The following is a 6,265-nucleotide window of genomic DNA, read 5'->3' as shown; positions in this document are numbered from 1 at the left end:
GAGGCCATCCTGGATACAGAATCCAGATATAAAAGCCTGTGCTACCGCCTTCGAGTCACCCTTATTACAGTTCCTGATGAGCTGCCCACCAGTTCTACGCATTGGGACTGCGGTCACCTCGCCTCTATCCCTAACCTAAGTTTGTGTTTGCAGACTTCTCTCCATAATCATGGCTCATATGCCCTCCATGGTCGGGTCTCTGGAATCACACCACAGCACTGGGCGTGCCATCCCCTAGGGAACTGTACACGTCACAGTTTCCAAAACCTCCAGATTAGAAGAAACCTGCAAATCTCCTGAGCACCCCACTATATTGGAGGCTGCTCTGGATGCAAATGCACAGTCTGAAACACCCTGATCACATACATCTAGGCAGACATCTAAGTCAAGTGTCCTGAGTCTGAAGATTGAAACTAACATGTGCCTAGGACCTCAGTGGAACCCTAGATTATGTTTTCAGGCATCTGTCCTCAGAGGCCTGTTCTGGAATATGAACTTATGATACAACATGTGGTCCCTGAGCCACACAACACTACATCTCCTGTCCCCAGAAGGGGACACAGCCCTTCGACCTGTGTTAAACCGTCAGGATAGGAGAATCCTGCATGGCACCTTAGCTACCAGCACATTCTTTTCTTTTTTTTTTTTTTTTACTTTATTTATTTATTTATTTATTTTCAGAAAAACATTATTCATTATTTTTTCACCACACCCAGTGCTCCATGCAAGCCGTGCCCTCTATAATACCCACCACATGGTACCCCAACCTCCCACACCCCCGCCACTTCAAACCCCTCAGACTGTTTTCCAGAGTCCATAGTCTCTCATGGTTCACCTCCCCTTCCAATTTACCCAAATTCCCTACTCCTCTCTAACGCCCCTTTTCCTCCATGCTATTTGTTATGCTCCACAAATAAGTGAAACCATATGATAATTGACTCTCTCTGCTTGACTTATTTCACTCAGCATAATCTCTTCCAGTCCCATCCATGTTGCTACAAAAGTTGGGTATTCATCCCTTCTGATGGAGGCATAATACTCCATAGTGTATATGGAACACATCTTCCTTATCCATTCATCCGTTGAAGGGCATCTTGGTTCTTTCCATAGTTTGGCGACTGTGGCCATTGCTGCTATAAACATTGGGGTACAGATGGCCCTTCTTTTCACGACATCTGTATCTTTGGGGTAAATACCCCGGAGTGCAATTGCAGGGTCATAGGGAAGCTCTATTTTTAATTTCTTAAGGAATCTCCACACTGTTGTCCAAAGAGGCTGCACCAACTTGCATTCCCACCAACAGTGGAAGAGGGTTCCCCTTTCTCCACATCCTCTCCAACACATGTTGTTTCCTGTTTTGTTAATTTTGGCCATTCTAACTGGTGTAAGGTGATATCTCAATGTGGTTTTAATTTGAATCTCCCTGAGGACTAATGATGATGAGCATTTTTTCATGTGTCTGATAGCCATTTGTATGTCTTGATTGGAGAAGTGTCTGTTCATATCTTCTGCCCATTTTTTGATGTGTTTGTCTGTTTCGTGTGGGTTGAGTTTGAGGCGTTCATTATAGATCCTGGATATCAACCTTTTGTATGTACTGTCATTTGCAAATATCTTCTCCCTTCTGTGAGTTGCCTCTTTGTTTTTTTGACTGTTTCCTTTGCTGTGCAGAAGCTTTTGATTTTGATGAAGTCCCAGAAGTTTATTTTCGCTTTTGTTTCCTTTGCCTTTGGAGACGTATCTTGAAAGAAGTTGCTGTGGCTGATATCAAAGAGATTACTACCTATGTTCTCCTCTAAGATTCTGATGGATTCCTGCCTCACGTTGAGGTCTTTTATCAATTTTGAGTTGATCTTTGTGTACGGTGTAAGAGAATGGTCGAGTTTCATTCTTCTACATATAGCTGTCCAGTATTCCCAGCACCATTTATTGAAGAGACTGTCTTTTTTCCACTGTATATTTTTTCCTGTTTTGTCGAAGATTAATTGACCATAGAGTTGAGGGTCCATATCAGGGCTCTCTACTCTGTTCCACTGGTCTATGTGTCTGTTTTTATGCCAGTACCATGCTGTCTTGGTGATCACAGCTTTGTAATAAAGCTTGAAATCAGGTAAGGTGATGCCACCATCTTTATTTTTGTTTTTCAACATTTCCTTAGCGATTCGGGGTCTCTTCTGATTCCATACAAATTTTAGGATTATTTGCTCCAGCTCTTTGAGGAATGCCGGTGGAATTTTGATCGGAATGGCATTAAAAGTATAGATTGCTATAGGCAGTATAGACATTTTAACAATGTTTATTCTTCCCATCCAAGAGCATGGAATGGTATTCCATCTATTTGTGTCTTCTTCAATTTCTTTCTTGAGTGTTCTGTAGTTCCTCAAGTACAGATCCTTTACCTCTTTAGTTAGGTTTATTCCCAGGTATCTTATGGTTCTTGGTGCTATAGTAAATGGAATCCATTCGCTAATTTCCCTTTCTGTATTTTCATTGTTAGTGTATAAGAAAGCCACTGATTTCTGCACATTGACTTTGTATCCTGCCACGTTGCTGAATTGCTGTATGAGTTCTAGTAGTTTGGGGGTGGAGTCTTTTGGGTTTTCCATATAAAGAATCATGTCATCTGCGAAGAGAGAGAGTTTGACTTCTTCGTTACCAATTTGGATACCTTTTATTTCTCTCTGTTGTCTGATTGCTGTTGCTAGGACTTCTAATACTATGTTGAACAAGAGTGGTGAAAGTGGGCATCCTTTTCTTGTTCCTGATCTCAATGGGAAGGCTGCAAGCTTTTTCCCATTGAGGATGATATTTGCTATGGGTCTTTCATAGATAGATTTGATGAGGTTCAGGAATGTTCCCTCTATCCCTATACTTTGAAGCGTTTTAATCATGAACGGATGCTGGATTTTGTCAAATGCTTTTTCTGCATCAATTGAGAGGACCATGTGGTTCTTCTCTCTTCTCATATTAATTTGTTGTATCACATTGATTGATTTGCGAATGTTGAACCATCCTTGTAGCCCAGGGATGAATCCCACCTGATCATGGTGGATAATCTTATTAATGTGCTGTTGGATCCTGTTTGCTAGGATCTTGTTGATATTCTTAGCATCCATATTCATCAGTGATATTGGTCTGAAATTCTCCTTTTTGTTAGGGTCTTTGCCTGGTTTGGGGATCAGGGTAATGCTGGCTTCATAGAAAGAGTCTGGAAGTTTTCCTTCTGCTTCAATTTTTTGAAACAGCTTCAGGAGAATAGGTGTTATTTCTTCTTTGAAGGTTTGGTAGAATTCCCCTGGGAATCCGTCAGGTCCTGGGCTCTTGTTTTTTGGGAGGTTTTTGATCACTGATTCAATCTCGTTATTAGATAACAGTCTATTCAGGTTGTCGATTTCTTTCTGGTTCAATTTTGGTAGTTTATATTTTTCCAGGAATAGATCTATTTCCTCTAGGTTGCTAAGCTTATTGGCATATAACTGTTCGTAATAACTTCTGATGATTGTTTCTACTTCCTTGGCGTTAGTTGTGATCTCTCCCTTTTCATTCATAATTTTATGAATTTGGGATTTCTCTCTTTTCTTTTGAATTAGTGTAGCCAGTGGCTTATTGATCTTATTGATTCTTTCAAAAAACCAGCTTCTAGTTTCATTGATGCATTCTACTGTATCTCTGGTTTCTCCCTCATTGATCTCAGCTCTAATCTTGATGATTTCCCCTCTTATGTGTGGAGTTGGTTTGATTTGTTGTTGATTCTCCAGTTCTTTAAGGTGTAGAGACAGCTGGTGTGTTCTGTATTTTTCAATTTTTTTTGAGCAAGGCTTGGATGGCTATATATTTTCCCCTTAGGACAGCCTTTGCTGTATCCCATAGGTTTTGGACCGAAGTGTCTTCATTCTCATTGTTTTCCATGAATTGTTTCAGTTCTTCTTTGATCTCCTGGTTGATCCAAGCATTCTTAAGCAAGGTGGTCTTTAGCTTCCAGGTGTTTGAGTTCCTTCGGAACTTTTCCTTGTGATTGAGCTCCAGTTTCAAAGCATTGTGATCTGAGAATATGCATGGAATCATCTCAGTCTTTTGATATCGGTTGAGTCCTGATGTGTGACCCAGTATGTGGTCTATTCTGGAGAAGGTTCCGTGTGCACCTGAGAAGAATGAGTATTCTGCTGTTTTAGGGTGGAATGTTCTGTATATATCTATGAGGTCCATCTGGTCCAATGTGTCATTCAATGCCCTTGTTCCTTTATTGATTTTCTGCTTCGTTGATCTGTCTAATTCTGAAAGAGGCGTGTTAAGATCTCCTACGATTAGTGTATTCATATCAATATGACTCTTTATCTTGATTAACAGTTTTCTTAAGTAATTGGCTGCTCCCATATTGGGAGCATAGATATTTACGATTGTTAGATCATCTTGGTGGATAGTCCCTTTAAGGATTATGTAGTGTCCTTCTGTATCTCTGACTACAGTCTTTAGTTTGAAGTCTAATTTATCTGATATGGGAATCACTACCCCAGCCTTCTTTTGAGTCCCATTGGCAGGAAAGATGCTTCTCCACCCCTTCACTTTCAGTCTGGGTGTATCTTTAGGTTCAAAATGGGTCTCTTGTAGACAACAGATGGATGGTTCCTGTCGTTTTATCCAATCTTCCACCCTCTGCCGTTTTATGGGTGCATTTAGGCCATTCACATTGAGAGTTATTATTGATAGATACGTTTTTATTGACATCGAGTTACCTTTGAAGTCTTTCTTTCTGTAGACTGTCTCTATATTTCTGTTCAATGCTATTCTTGGGATTTTCCTCTTTTATAGAACCCCCCTTAATATTTCCTGCAGTGTCAGCTTGGTGGTTGCATAATCTTTTAAGCCTTGCCGTTCTTGGAAACTCTTTATCTCTCCATCCATTTTGAATGTTAGTCTTGCTGGATAAAGTATTCTTGGCTACATGTTCTTCTCATTTAGTGCCCTGAATATATCTTGCCAGCCTCTTCTGGCTTGCCAGGTCTCTGTGGACAGGTCTGACGTTTTTCTGATGGGCTTCCCTCTGTAAGTAAGGAGCCTCTTTACCCTGGCGGCTTTTAAGAGATTATACCTACAATTATAATTCTTCAATTTGACTATCTGGTGTCGTGATGTTTTTTTGGAGTGTATAATCTTGGGTGGAGACCGTTCAGCCTCTAGTACATGAACGCTGGTTTCATTCGCGAGATTCAGAAAATTTTCATGAAGGTCTTGTTCCACTATATCATCTAGACTTCTTTCTTTCTCCTCCCCTTCAGGGATTCCAATAATTCTGATGTCGGAACGCTTCATGGCATCATTTATTTCCCTGATTCTGCTTTCGTGGGATCTAAGCTGTTTGCTCCAGGCTTCCTCCTGATCCTTTCTCTCTATCTGTTTCTCTTCCAGATCACTAATTCTATCTTCTGTCTCAGTTACCCTAGCTTTGAGAGAGTTTAGATTGGATTGGAACTCATTGAGAGCATTGTGGACCTCCTCCCTGGTAGCTTTAAGCTCTGCCCTAACATTGTGAACATCCTCTCTGATCGCTTTCAGTTCGGCCCTAATAAATTCTGTTTGGTCATCCATGGCTTTCTCCAGCCTAGGTATTGCCCGGATAATTGTTAGCCTGAATTCTCTTTCCGACATATTGTCTATGTTGATAGCCGTTAGCTCTGTTGCAGAAGGTCCATCCTCTGTATTTTTCTTCTGTTGGGCATTCCTCCTCCTAGTCATTTTGGTGGGAGAAGACTGAACAGATGTAGCTGGATGTATCAACTCTGCTGCAGTCAAGGTGCACCCTGGAACACTTCTGAGCAATCAGGATTCCCTACCCAAACGAGAGACAAAAGTAAAGAAAAAGAAATAGAATAAAAGGAAAAGAAGAAAAAGAAGAAAAAAAATGATAAAAGAGAGAGAGAGAGACAGGAAAGAAAGGGGAGATGAAAGAGAAGGTTCAGCCCAGATGGGCCCCAAGGTAAGATTTATGAAGTAGACAAACAAAAAGGGATAGAAAGACTGATAAAATTATATGGCAAGAGAAAGAAGAAAAAAAAAAAAAAAATATATATATATATATATATGCAAATAAAGAAAGAACCTCGTCAAAAAGAACCACAAGTGTAAAATTTGTATGCTATCAGGGCAAACTCAAAAAACACAGAAACACTGGTGGAAGAAGATGGGAGAGTTCTTATAAATTCTCAGTGTGTGTGAGGAAGGTTGTTTTGATTCTTCCTGGATGTATCTTGATATCTTTGTTAAAGGA

Source organism: Neovison vison, unplaced genomic scaffold (genome assembly GCF_020171115.1).
Source record: "Neovison vison isolate M4711 unplaced genomic scaffold, ASM_NN_V1 Scaffold_094, whole genome shotgun sequence".
In the NCBI taxonomy this organism is placed as follows: Eukaryota; Metazoa; Chordata; class Mammalia; order Carnivora; family Mustelidae; genus Neogale; species Neogale vison.
This window is presented reverse-complemented; position numbering follows the sequence as displayed.